Source organism: Castor canadensis, chromosome 8 (assembly GCF_047511655.1).
Source record: "Castor canadensis chromosome 8, mCasCan1.hap1v2, whole genome shotgun sequence".
Taxonomy (NCBI): domain Eukaryota; kingdom Metazoa; phylum Chordata; class Mammalia; order Rodentia; family Castoridae; genus Castor; species Castor canadensis.
The window spans coordinates 131,382,308-131,397,754 of NC_133393.1; positions in this window are offsets into that span (position 1 = coordinate 131,382,308).

A 15,447-nucleotide genomic window follows, 5' to 3' on the forward strand; every position below is an offset into this window, starting at 1 on the left:
AAATGTAGTCCCTGTTTGGGCGCGGGCTGGAGCGGGCTTCCCTCCGACCTGGCCCCCTCCCCCGCGCTCCCCGCCCCAACCCCAGCCGGGGGTGGGGTGGCGGAAGTGACGCGCCGCGGCAGGGCAGGGACTTGGGGGAGGTGGCGCGGGGCTCCGGCGCTGGCGGCCGAGCCTGCGCGCGACCGAGGGACGGGGCGGCCCGCGCCCGCGGGCCCCGGAGGTGCGGCCACTCGCGCGGGGTGGGCGACGTAACAGAGGCCCAGCCTCTGACGTAGTCCATTCATTCATTCGATCATTGTTCATTGAACGTTCCTGCCGTGCGAGTCCCCGAGCGCCGCCGCTGCGGACCCGCTGATGCTCCCGCTCCTTCCTCCCACACCAAAGCCGTGGGTGTCGCTGGTTATGGGGGACCCTTGCGAGACTGTCTTGACGGTTAAATTTCACTTAAGTCTGCCCTGACACACCCCTAGACCTAGGAGTAGCAAAATGGGTTGGGTGGAAGAGTAATGGCTTCTGAACGCCCCGACCCAGACGTTAAAATGAAGAGTTGCTAGATGGATGAATGACCAAGGAAAGGATTAGAGGATGTAGAGGAATCCCCAAAAGCGGGATTACCCATGAGTGCGGGCCCTAAAGAAGGATTAGAGTGGGGGTGCTCCCCAAATGGCATTTCATCCTCATGATTAATCTCTTGCCAGGTTTTTTTTTTTTTTTTTGCATGCATGCATGCCTGCATTTTACTTCATTTTCTTAAAGAGAAGGTGTTGCCTCTATTTTAGCATGATGTTTAAGAGTTAACTTTCCCAAGGTTATAGCAACAGAAAGTGGAGCTGTTTTGTTCCCAGGAAGGTCTGCCAAGGCCTTAACTACTTAACCAGGGTTTCCTAGCACAGTAACATAACTGATGGCAACTGAATGAATTCAATTTTGCCGGCGTCGGTGGCTCATGTCTGTAATCCTAGCTACTCAGAAGGCAGAGATCAGGAGGATCGTGGTTCGAAGCCAGCCCTGGCAAATAGTTCGGGAGACTGTATGTCGAAAATACCTAACACAAAAAGGGCTGGCGGAGTGGCTCAAGGTGAAGGCCCTGAGTTCAAGCCCAGTACTGCAAACAAAAATAATAAAGGTGCTATTTTAGTGAATAAGAATACAAAAAAGAAACGTCAAACATGCCTTCCAGGAAGTTAGAGTCCAGTGGAGGAGAGAGACAAGTAATCACAATCCAGTGTAATAAAAGCGGTTAAAAATTCCGCCAAGGTGCTATTTGAGCACAGATAGGCACTAACTGCTTTAGAATTCAGGGAAGGCATCTTCAAAGTCCTAAATGATGAGTAGGACTCTTCCCGATGGTAAGGAAGAGCATAGCGGCACAGGAAATAGCCTGTGAAATGGCATTGCAGTGTGGAAAGAAAACAAAAAAACCACATTAAAGAAAATAGGAACACAATTACAGGAAACCTACTAAGAATAATGAGAAGCATTTTGTGCTGGGCACAATGTTAAATGGCAACATGGATTATCTCACTTATTATATAGAAGAGGAGGTATTGTATTATTCCCAAATTCCTTCAAAATGAAAAACCAACACTCAGAGGTAATAATGAGGGCTTGGGAACAAGAACTTCAAATAACTAGAAATCTGGAATGGATGGATCTGTGACTAGAAGAAGCTAAGAAGGTAAATTACCCTGGGCAGAGATACTTTCAGAATATTTTAGAGAGGGCCAGGTTAGAAGCAGGCAAATATGCAGTTCAGGCAGGACTTGGCAAGGAAGACATCTTGGGCTCATGTTTTCTCAGGCAGACAGCTTGACTTGGGTCAGAAAAGATCCAAGATGTCTCACAGGGCTTGCAAGTTGGTGCTAGCTGTTATTTCTTCTCCAAGTGAGCCACCCCTTGAGGCATTGTGGCCTTCCCCACTGCATGGTGGCTGGGTTCCAAGAGTGATTTTTCTAAGGAGCCAAAATAGAAGCTGAATTGCCTCTTTTAGCGATACTGGGCTTTGAACTCCAGGTCTCAGGTGCTCTACTACTCAACCACCTCCTGCTGAATTGCCTCTTTTGACCTGTGAAAGTACGTAGCATCACATCACCATACTCTATTGGGCAACCAGCCATAAAAGCCCACCCATTTCCAAGGACATGGAGTCCACCCATTGAAAGAAGAATGATAAGATTCTGCAAAATTATGCATGATGGAAAGTTTAGTTGTTACCCACTTTGGAAAACACAAACTCTGTTCCATGTTGTCATGAACTGAGTGCATTTGTCAGACTGCCACCTCTTTAAATGACTTTGGGTGCTGGGGAAAAAAAAAAAAAACGCATTTCTGAAGACTGTCCTCCCAGAGATCCAAACCCTCTAGGTCAGTGCTAAAACCCAGGAATCTGCATTTGAACATCACAGGTAATTTTGATGGAACCTGATATTTCAGAACTACTTATTTTGAACATCAAGAATTAAAAAAAAAAAAGCAAAAAGTTGCTGATTGTTTTCTTTTGACTATTGTCTCTTTTATTTATTTATCTTTGTGTGTGTGTGTGTGTGTGTGGTGCTGGGGGTTGTACCCAGGGTCTTTCTTGCGCTTGCTAGGCAAGCACTTTACTACTGAGCTATATCCCCAGTCCTTTGTTTTGACTGTCAATTAAAATAGACCATGAATACCATGCAGACTAACAGTGGGGGCTCTGAACCCTGGGCCTGGGAATAGTTTTCTTTAGAAAATCAGGTATTTAAAATTTGACAATGTAACTCTGTTTGGTAGAGATTGATTTAATGGTATAAAATTCAGAACATTAACACTTTAAAAGGTATTTTTTTCTGACTGGGGGGTGTGGCTCAATGGTAGAGTGCTTATCTAGCAAGTGTGAGGCACTTCACTGCAAAAAAATAACTAAAATATATTCTTTCATGTCTATTCTAGTTGCTTTTTCTAGTTTCTTTCCCCCTTGAGAACAGCTCATACTATACTCATGTGGAAAACAACTCTAAACCTCGGATTGATATAAGTCCTGATGTATAGTCCAGAAGGACGGGTTGCCACTGGACTGAGATGGGTTATTGTCAATTGAGACGGCTAGTTTTGAATCCTGTTTGTCTAATACAGTGTGTGTGTGGTTGGGGGAGGTAGGTGAGAGGATACCAAGTAGTAGATATGTAGGATATATAGGTCTGGAGATCCAATATGCAACATGAGAGCTATGGGTAATAAAATTGAACTGTATATGGGATTTATGATAAATGAGTAGATTTTAGCTGCTCTTGCTATAAAAACAAAAATAAATGGATAACTGATGATGGGATATGTTCATTGCTTCACTACAGTAACCTGTCACTACCTAAATATATTTTATAGATATCTATGTGTATCTTAAATATATACCTTAAGATGTATGTCTCCTTTTTTAAAAGTTCTATTTACTATATCTGTAAAATGCAGATAAAACAAGGAATCCATTCCTTCAAGGAAGAGGTGTTAAGACAGCTGAAGAACAGAGATAAAAGAGAAAGTTTTTACTTTATTGTCTCAGGCAGCTTTCTGTTACTGTAACAAAAAGCCTGAGATAAACAACTTTAAAAGAAGGAAATTTATTTTGACTCACAAATTTGAAAGTTTCAGTCCATGATCAGTTGGCCATTGCTTTGGGGCTTTGTGGTGAGACAGTATATCATGACAGGAACAACATGGTAGATAAAGCTCTTCATCTGGCAAGGAAGGGAACCAACAAGAAAGAAGAGGGGAGCCAGGCACCCGTGGCTCATGCCTGTAATCCTAGCCACTAAGGAGGGAGAGATCAAGAGGATGGTGATTTGAAGTCAGCCCAGGCAAATAGTTCACAAGACCATATCTCGAAAAACCCAACACAAAAAAAAGGGATGATGGAGTGGCTCAAGTGGTAGAGTACCTGCCTAGCAAGCATGAGGCTTGGAGTTCAAGCTCCAGTGCCATCAAGGAAAAAAAAAAAACAAAAAGAAAAGAAGGGATCAGGTCCTTCTTCAAGGGCAAACCCCATAATCGAATAATCTCCCACTAGGCCCTGCCTCTTAAATTTTCTACTACCTTCCAATAGTACGAGGGGCTGGGACCAAGCCTTTAACACATGTGCCTTTGAACATGAGTTCAAGGCCAGCTTGAGCTATACAGCAAGTTCCAGGCTAGCCTGGACTAGGTAGTAAGACCCTGTCTCAATAAATAAATAAATAAATAAAACTAGATCCTTGTGGAAAATGGTATGTCAGTCACCTTTTTTAATAGAGGCCCTGTTTCAATTCGTAAGTTCATAAGAATCATAAGCAGAGGCATTTGTTTGCAAGTTTCCTTATTGTTTCTTGCAGCTCAGAGAAACTTTCGTGAGCAATCACCACAAAAATATCTGTGCAAGGAAGTTTCATGTACACTGACTCAGACAAGCAGTGGGTGGGGAGGAAGAAAAAGCTGAATGCTGACTTAAGGCAAGAAAAAAAAAATGCCGGCTGCCTTACATTCATGCCTCCAACATGAGAAGCTGAGCACTTACAAACTGTCCACCAACTAGAGGTCACCTATAGGAAAAACCTGAGTAGGGTCATCCAGGTTCATCAGCAGCCCCTAGGGGCATTATCTCAAGGTGGAAGGCCCTCCCTATAGGAGCTGAGATGAGACCAGGAGGTTCAGAGTAATAAGGCCTACCTTTGTCAGTGCTTTATGCTTTGCATAACGTTTTTGAATTTTATCTTACCCAAGAAGTCTTCAAATGCGAGTACTGGTACCACTGAAATGAATCTGTACAGCCCTTCATTGATTCTACACTGTTGCTAAAAAGGTAGAGACAGGGGTGTTCCACAAACACTTCTGTCTCCTTTCTCTGAGCCAGTTCCCAATGAAAACAGGATTCCAGAGGAAGGTGACTCAAGGCATTTGGCCAGAAGCCTGTGGGAACAAGTAAAAGCAGGGTTCTTCTCCCCGCCTCTGTGCACCACCCTCTCGGGTTCCAGAACAGTTGGGTTCCTGTCCTTGGACGTCTGCTGTGACTGCATACTCAGCCTGCCCAGCCTGAAGTGTTCTCTGACCTCCCACCTGGCGTGCCCCACCCAAGTTTGTTTTCATACCTTCCCATCACTTTTTTCTTCCCCACCATCAGTTGTGTCACTTGCGTCTAGAACGATTAGAAATGTTTCTGAAATCTTTGTTTTTCTTCTGAGAACAATGACTTGGGATCTACAGCAGAGGTTTTCAAACTCTGGGATGATTTCTCACTTCAGAGGCTGGTTAAACATACAGGTAAAGGGGCCCCAGCTAAGATCTCCCAATTTGAAGTCATAGGCCTCATGTATCTGTGTTTTTTAGCAAGCTTAAAGACCATCAAAGGGACCAAAGCTTGAAAGTCCATGTCATATCATCAGATCTGCTCAAGGAAAAAAAAAAAAACAGTTACATCAGCAACCTTGACTTACACTTAACTTGTTCCTGTTTTTCTGAACTCTTCTGAACCCACACCCCTATCCTTCTTCCTGCTTATTCAAATTATCTTGGTTCAAGCATTAGCTATTGTAGAACATTGGGATTTAAGTTGACCCCTTAATGTCAGTATTCTAAGTCATATTTTTTTAATATATATATTAAAATATATATAATATATTTTAATATATGTAATATATTAGTAATACTAATGTATTTAATATATAATATTTGAAATTATAACTAGCTAAAAAATACTTGTAGGATTTAACAGATGAAGGTCAAACTATCACCTTCATTATTAACTAAGCTAACTGGAGAACTTGACCATAAGTCTGCAGTCAGTTGTGTTTATTAGTATCCTCCCTGCCACCTGCCCCCTAATTGCAGGCCTGGCTACCAGTTACTGTCAGTTACATCCTGTCACCTGCAGGCCCCTTAACCCAGGATAGAGCAGATAGGAATGCAAGAGGGTAGAGGCAGGCTAGAAAAAAAGAGAAGTGCGGGGCGGGAAGGGGGAAAAAAGAAGGGGAAGGAGGAGGAAGAGAAAGGAGAAAAGGAAGAAAAAGAAAGAAGGGTTTGGATGCAGCTCAGTGGTACTCACCTAGCTTTCACAAGACCCTAGGATCAGCACTAAAAATCAAACAAAAAACGGAGAGGCCTGGAGGAGTGGCTCAAGTGGTAGACTACCTGCTTAGTAAGCATGAGGTCCTGAGTTCAAACCCCAACACCAAAAAAAAAAAAAAAATGGAGAAGGAAAGTGATATACCTAAGCAGACCCAGTTCATTACTTGTAAATTCACCAATCAGAAACCTTAATCCTCTTCCCATCTAGCCACAGACCCATTTGTCTCAAACTTTGGGTTGCAAAGGCTCTGCTTTCTTAGCCTACTGCTGACTTTCTAACACAGCTCCCTGCAGGCAGCCCAGACCACAACTGGCACAAGCTCATCATATCTGCCGACAGACCATGCCTGCACCTTCTCTTTCACCACAGTTCTTACATCTTCCATTGCCTTTCACCTGCGGTGGCCCATTCCATCTCCCTGCCGGTTTCTCCCTCTCCTCCATAATGCCTTCCTCATCCAAAACGCCATGAACAGATGTTCTAACAAATGCGCGCTTGTAATAATGTTTACCTGTTTTCCTCACTCCCTTTAAATCAGGGAGCACCATCATTTTTGCTGTGTGTTCAGCAGTGACGTAATGCCTGCACACACTCCCTCCTTCCGGCATGATTAGAACTGATTTTTTTAAATGAACACGATATCTGATCTGAAACTTATATCAAATAGGAAAAACATGGTTAAACAAATTAATACAATTTGATGTGACAACTTCTGAAATTGTGAGGTATAAGATAGAGTGGGGAATATGTACAAGATGCAGGGCAGGCTTCATCCATTCAATAACTCAATGAACATTTAGTAAGTGCTCACAAGTGCCAATCACTATATTAGATTCTGCAATTAAAACGATAATCAAGCTGCCCAGCGCTGATGGCTCACACCTATAATACTAGCAACTCAGGAGGCAAAGATCAGGAGGATCATGGTTCAAAGCCAACAGGGGCAAGTACTTTGCAAAAAAACCCATCACAAAAAAGGGCTAGTGGAATGGCTCAAAGTGTAGGCCCTGAGTTCAAACCCCAGTACCACACACACACACACAAACACACACAAAAAGATAACCAAAACTAGACATGGAACTACACCCACACACGTGGTGGAAGGAGACATATATATATATATATATGATTATATAATCTGTAATACATTATATAATGTACAAATATAAGTGCATATATTTATATACATCCATACATCTGCAGTCCTTGCTTTCTGAAGTTTTTTATTTTAATTTTAGGTGGAAACAAAAAGGAGATACGACTATACTGACAACGAGCACCAACACCTGGAGATTTGACATCTGGGAAGTGCAATGAGAAACCCTCTAGCTTTCTGTCCCTTTTCTGGAACTCTAGAACAACTTTGCCTTCCTGGGAAGGGAATTTATGAGTTATAATACTTGAGGATATTCTCGTCTGCAGGTTTCAGAATTTTCAGACACGCTGTTTGAAATGCTATCTTTTCTTCCTGAAGCCTGCATTAGCTTTTTGGGAAATTTAATTAGTTTTATAGTCTTCTTTTAGGTTTCATATTTGTTAGCTTAAGTAATTATTTATCTTTTGTTTGACATTGAATGATCCTAAATTACAAATACTGAATTCAGGACATTTGTTGGTGTTATTCAATTTTAGTCAGTATGCTAAGAACTAGGAATAACATGACATGGTCTCTACTGCAGAGTTAGTATGCAGAAACTGTAACTCAAGTTGTGTGGTTTTTATTACAAATTTTAGTAAAAGTATATTCTTTTCTTAATTGTACATTTAGTGTACAATTAATGTACATGTACCTGGAAAGTAGTTAGTGATGAAGTTAGGCTATGTGACCTTTTGCATGAACCTGAACAAGTTGAGTCATTTTGTAAAACTTCATCTTTCATCAAAAAATCATTTGATTTGATAATTGTAAAATCATGGTGAAACCATCTCATGCTTTATCCTCTGTAAGATAAAATACCTTACAGTTTAATGACTGGCTATGGTGTTGTGGGTAGTGAAGCTGATGTGTTCTGTGGGATGGTCTTGAGTCTCACCTGTGTTATGGGCACCAGGTTTACCAATCTAGTAACAGAATCTAGTAACAGCATCTAGTAACACCACAGCTCAGGAATTGACTTAGCTCTCTGAGTAATCTTTCTGCCTTGGATACATTGTAACTGTATTTCTGAAATATTGTCTTTTAGCAAAGTAGAGCTGGCTTTGACATCTGATGGCAGGACAATAGTATGCTATCACCCTTCTGTGGACATCCCATATGAACATACAAAAGTATGTATGACAAAATCTCTTGTAGTTTTTAATTTGCTGTTAGAACTGTTTATATGCCTTACAGTATGAATTTAAAAAAGAAGAGGCAGTTGTCCAATTTTCTTCTCTCTTTTTTTTTTGTGGTACTGGGACTTGAACTCAGGGCCTACACTTTGAGCCACTCCACAGGCCTTTTTAGTGATGAGTCTTGCAAACTATTTGCCTGGGGTTGGTTTCAAACTGCAATCCTCCTGATCTCTGTCTCCTGAGTAACCAGGAGCCATTGGTGCCTGGCCTATTTTACTATTTTTATTTTTCTCTTTTTTTTATTCTCTTCTTTTTTCTTTCCGTCCTTCCTTCCCTTTATCTTTCCTTCCTTCCTTCCTTTCTTTTTCTTTTTTGGTTGGGGTTTGAACTCAGGACTTTGTGCTTGCTAGATAGGCGCTCTACCGTGCCCCTCCCTTTTTTGCTTTAGTTATTTTTTTCAGATAGAGTCTCATACTTTTGACCTGGGACCAGCCTCAGACCATGAGCCTCCTGCTTATGCCTCCTACATGACTGAGATTATAGCAATGCCTTACCACACCCAGCTTGTTTGTTGAGATGGGGGGGGGGTCTCACAAACTTTTTGTTAAGGCTAGCCTCAACCAAACAGCAATCCTTCTGATCTCAGAGCTCCATCTCTCCTGAGTAGCTGGATTAAAGCCATTCACTATGTTGTCCTCTATAAAAGACATCATTTTTCTGCCCTAAAAAGTTTGGTAGATTTCTGGTTAAGGATCAGACATATCTAATGTAAAATCACAAAACACATTTTCCCCCACTGTTCCATCTTATAACCTAATAAATTGTGAAAAACTTATATTTTAGAGCAGTGTTCCATAACTTTTGTACTATTGGTTCTAATAATCTTTTTAACATTTGTTGAATTCTTGTTTTGACAAGACAGGGGTTTGAACTCAGGGATTCATGCTTGCAAAGCAGATGCTCTACCTCTTGAGCCACAGCTCCAGTTCACTTTGCTGTGGTTATTTTGGAGATATGGTCTCTCAAACTTTTTGTCCAGGCTGGCTTTGAACCTCAATCCTCCTGATCTCAGCCTCCCAAGACACTAGGAATACAGGCGTGAGCCACCAGAGCCCACCTCACCGTTTGCTTTTGGAGAGGCAGATTTTCACAGAATCAGTCAGATACTGTAGTCTCTTGAGACTCAAAAGCTGATGATACTAGTGTCAAAGCTATGGTTTGCTAAATTCATGTTTTGGGGTCAGTATATAAAATAGAGTCTGGCCTCTCTCAAACTCAACCGAGAGTGCTGGTGGAGTGGCTCAAGAGGTAGAATTCCTGCCTAGCAAGCATAAGGCCCTGAGTTCAAACCCTAGTACCAGCAAAAACAAAACAAAACAAACAAACAAAAAAAAAACCCAACCAGGGAAAGAAAACCTATATTAATGAAATTATCACAAAATGGGTGCAAATATTACTTTAGTCAGTGTTTGACCAAAATACCTGAGAGAATACCTTCAAGGAGGAAGGACTGATTTTGCTCACAGTTTCAGAGATTTCAGTTCATAGTTCTAGGTTCCATTGGTCCTGGGCCTGTGGTGAGGCAGAATGTCATGGTGGTGGGAGTTGGAGGAGGGAACTGATTACCTCATGAAGCACAGAGCAAAGAAGGGACTGGGATTAGGTATCACCTTTGAAGTCACTCCCCTAGTAACCTACTTCCTCCAACTGGTCCCGCCTTCCTAAAATAGCAGCACCAGCTGAGGGTTAATTGTTCAACCCATGAGCCTGTAGGGAACATTTCATATTCAAACTCTAACAGGGTTCTTGGATAGAGATATAGAGACCTACTCAGGCTAACTAACACAGAAAAGGAATTCACTGGGAGGACACTTAGTGGTTCAGATCATCACAGGACACAGGAAAGGCTACAGACCAGGCTTAGGACATAGGCCTGGCGTTCTGGAGTGGGGCAAGAAAGAGGCCAGGGACTCACCTCCCCAGGTTTCTGTTGGGCATTCATCTCCTGCCCTCCTCCAGGTGTGGTGTTTCTGAGTCCAGATCATCTTAGATTTAGACTCCCATCTGTGACTAAGGTGGGCTTACAGAAATGGAAGTCTGAGGCCTCACTGCACCTTATACTGACTAACCAGCAGCTCATCCCTCTTCAGCCTCCTCCTCACTTCTGCCTTCCTGAACACTTGGTACCAGCAATTCCTAAGCCTTGGCACATCCTGTAGGCTTGACTTTGCTTTGCTCTGTTCTGCCAGGTCAAGGGCCATTCCTGTGTCTCCTGGTTCCATTCTTGTTCTGATTGTTTGGGTGTGGTTTTTGAGAGAGGAGGGCAAAAACACATCCTTATGTTGATAAATTTTGGAGTCTTTGAGGCAGCTTCCCTACACAAGGAGAGCATTCATAAATTAATTTTTAAATTTACTAAAGTCACTATAAAGTCTAGTTATTTCTTAACTTTCAATTTCAATTTACAAATCTTATTATTCCATTTATAAGACTAACAACTAAAATAATATTCAAGTAAGTTAAACACATATAAGCATTTTTAATGGCATTCATAAATTTAACATATTCAATTTTATTTTCCAGCCCTTCAATTTTCTGACTGGTAAACAGACCCAAGCACCTACATAAGTCTTGGTTTTTTTTTTGTTTTTGTTTTTGGTGGTTTGAACTCAGGGCCTCACACTTTGCTAGGCAGGCACTCTACTAGTTGAGTCATTCCACCAGCCCCCTAAATAATTCTTATAAATTAAAAAAAAGAATAAATTTAAGGGCTGGCAGAGTAGCTCAAGTGGCAGAGCCTGCTTGGCAAGTGTGAGGATCTGAGTTCAAATTCCAAAAAAATAATAAATAAATAAATAAATTTAAACATAGTGACTCTCCTATTAACTAATTGTATGACACTTACAAACCTAATACAATTTTCTTACAACCTTTAACACAGAATCACAAGTCTAAACGGGTTACCTAATGACCAGTTTACACTGGAATCACAACTTATAGGAAATACTAAGTACTTAGGAACATGTTAGGAATATGCCCCAAGGACGACTCAGCAAAGTCCATACTGTGGGAATCTCTTCAACACAAACAACCTAGTTTCTCAGTAAATAAATGCAAGGGGGGAAAATGGAGGAGACACAAATTAAGGAGATTGAAATACTAATTTGGATCCTCATTCACCAAGCAAAGACAGTAGAAAATATGACCTTTATGAGTCATTTGGAAAGTCACATGTTGACTTGATATCTAACAACACTAAACAATTATTGTCAGTTTTTAAAAACTGCACAGTGATATTGTTATACTAGAAGAAAGAAATCTTTACCTTTGGCAAAGATTCTTTTATTGAAATAATCTATTTAGAAAATAAAAATAAGATACAATACACAGCCAGAGATTATATATAAGAAGACACTTGAGGCTCATTGTCTCCACTCTTCCCCTTCAAGTCGGTTTTTAAGTTACTTTAAGGATATAATCATATTGAAAACACTGTAATTCTTCTTATCTCTGGATTGAGACTAAAAGTTGATGGGAGGGACCCATAGTAGAGACAGGCAGCGGTTATACTGGACAGAGAAGCCACAGGTTTGCTGACTGCAGAACTGGAATTAGGCAGAGGCAGTCAGACATTTGATCTCTGCAAGGTCAGCTAGAACCAAGCATTCCCTGCATCACAGGGGACCTGTCAGCATTTCTTACTGAGATATTTATAGGTGAAATGATGGACTACCTGGCATTTGCTTCAAATTAATACAGGAGAAGGTACATGGTGGGAGTGCAGTTGAAACAAAATTGGTCCCAAGTTGATGATTGCTCAAGCTGAATGAGAGGCAGATAGTAGTTTACTACACATTTTTTTTTGGTGGGACTGGGATTTGAACTCAGGGCTTCACACTTGCAAAGCAGGCACTCTGCTATTTGAGCCACATCTCCAGCCTTATTGCAACTATTTTTTTTTTGAGACAGGGTCTCACTGTGCAGCCCACACTGGCTTCAAACTCATGATCCTCCTTGCCTCAGCCTCCAGAAATTACAGGTATGCCAGGCTTTTTTTTTTAGTAGTACTGGGGTTTGAATCTAAGGCCTCACACTTGCTAGGCAGGCACTCTAACACCTGAGTCATGTCTCCAGTCCAACTGTTCTTTTTAATTTTGCATATGTTTGAATTTTTCTGTAATAAAAGTTTTTGGTTTTTTCCCAGACAGCATCTCATTATGTAGCCCAGGTCAGCCTTCAGCTTAAGATTCTCCTGGCTCAGCCTCCCAAGTGCTGAGATTATAGTTATGCACCACCACACTGGCCAAAAGTTTTAAAATATTAGAATCATAAAGATAATTTAATAGGCCACAAAACAAACCTAATAGTCCAAATTCTCTTATGTGTTCTAAGTGCTTAAATATACATAGAATATACACATACAAATATATATATGCATATATAAGCATTTTTATTTCATTATATATATATGTATATATTTGTATATATTGTATATATGATATAATTATATATAAATGTATATATATAAAATGAAATAAGCTGAACCTACCAAACCCCTCTTGTAATACTATTGTCTAATTGGGTTTGAGAATATAACACATGTACCTATATATACCATATATATATATATATGTTTATATCTGAATCTATAGCTACATGTAAATCTAAATCTTATAATGGCATCTGAAGTGGGGGACAGTCTTGTCTTTAGTTTGTAGGAGAAGGGAAGGATGGAGGACAAGGCAGAATAATCATCACTGTGGGTTATTCCTCCTACAAGGTCACCTCAGGGTGGCGCTGCTCTTCAACAAAGGTTACTTTTCCTGTCAAGGGGGTCTGGCAGCCAGGCACAGTGGCTCACACCTGTAATTCTACTTACTTGGGAGGCTGAGATTGGGAGACTGGTAGTTCAAGGATAGCTCAGGGAAATACCTCAAGAGACCCATCTCCAAAATAGCCAGAGCCAAATGGACTGGAGGTGTGGCTCAAGAAATAGAGCACCTGCTTTGCCAGTGTGAAGCCCTGAGTTCAAACCTCAGTCTAAAAGAAGAAAGGGCGGGAGTCTGGTAACTCTTCCTGTCTGTTCCTTCAGACCTGGAGGGCCAGGAATGAACCAATACCTGGTGTAACTAAGCCTGGTTTGCACTGTGACTACTTTCGATTCCTCTACTCTACTCATACCTTTGTGAAGAATTCCTCCTGGAATTTTCCCAATTTGAGTGTCATCTGTTTTCTGCAGGGACCCCAACAGGAGTAACAACTTCAAGTTAGAAATCATTACTTATTTTAGACTAAATTTATTTTTTATGTTCCCCTTATTATTCCTGAGTTAGGGAAAGGGAAATATTTTATTTTAAAACTTCAGGAAAAAGTTATCTCTTGGATTAGCTGTTCATAAAATTTATCATACAAGTTTTGTTTTTTTTTTTTCTTTTTGGCTATACTGGGGACAAGTCTTTATATCTGCTGGTGTTGAATGAGTGCTTACTACATGCCAAGGACTTTGCTAAGCATTTATCTCTCTTCTGTTTTGGATCCACCCAGCAGTTCTATGAAGTAGAGAACATCAGTATTACTTTTCGTTGTTGTTGTTGGTACTGGGGTTTGAACTCAGAGCCTCTGAGAGCACCATTATTACTGAGACTCAAAAATATTAGTAATTAAATTATCCAAAATAACATAACTAAGAAGTAGGGGAGTTAAGATTTAAATTTAGGCAAACGGAATCTCAGAATTCACTTATTAACTTTTTTACTGCCTCCCTAACATGCTGGGCCCCTAGCAGCTCTTCAGATAAGAAAGAATACAGTCTTATCTATGGTAAGACAAGACATAAATGTCAAAATCATTTGGAGGGCTCATAAGAGAGCTTTGAAGGGAAAGTAAATTATAATTTGTGGTCTGTATTGTACATATTAGTAACATGGAAGATCTTACATTTTAATCAATATAATTGTTTTTATGTATTTTTGACTTATATATTAAAATTTTCCTTGATGCATTCATTTCAGTCAGGATTAGACTCCACCGCTAGTAAAACGCAATCCAAATAACGGTAATTTAAACAAGATAAAAGTTTCTCTCTTTTGTAAAAATTGCAGTAGGAGGTCCAAGACTCAGGAGCCTGCTTTCAATTTTTTGTTTTATCATTTTACTACCATTAATTTGATGCTGTTTCTTTTTTTCCCCTCCAACTTTATGAGAAATAGTCTCAAGAGATTTTTTAATGAAAGGCAATTTTGTTTTTGTTTTCCCCATCCCAACTGTGGTTTTAGGGTAGAAGGCCACAGTACCTTAAGAGTGAACCAGGTACAAGAAAGTAGTATTTTGATAGAGATTAGCATGACTAACAGCCATACTCATCAGCCATATGAACTGGGAGACCAAGCATATACACCATGTCTTTGACCAGTCTAAGTTTTTGTTTTTTGTTCTTGTTTTTGTGGTGCTGGGGATGGAACCCAGAGCCTCACACATGCTAGGTAAGATTTGCCCTACCAATGAGCCCCCTCCCGAGCTCCATTTGACAGTTTTGAGTTTGTATTTTTGCAATGCCACGTCTGAGAGGCCTGTGCTACCTGACTTCTTCCACATGATCTCTAAGTGTGAGAATTCCCTAGGACCAGGTTTGGAGCCCCTTTCTCTTTTTATCTACACTCTCTTCCCACCCGGGCTCAACGTAAGTTTACTTATTTAATTAATTTATTTATTTTGCAGGGCTAGAGAGCAAACCCAAGACCTCGGGCATGCTAGGCAAGCACTGTGCCAATGAGGTACAATCCTCAGCCCTCCCCGATGCTTCACAGTTATATCTAGCCCTGTCTCTACTCTTCAAACCCATGTTTCCAGCGACCTGCCTCAGTTTACAACTCCACCTGGATGGGTCAGAGGGCTCTCCGACTCAACAACTCCCAAACGGAAGAATTTATTTCTACCCTTATCAGACCAACCCCAAACCTACTCTTTCGGATTTCCCTGGGTCATGAACTGAACTGGCAAGCTAGTGAACAAAAGCACACATCCAGTTAACCCATCCACTTGTAAGGCAGGAACTCCCCTAAGACTCCAGCTAAAGGCGGGAAATGGTAACGCCAAGCCCCGCCCACTCT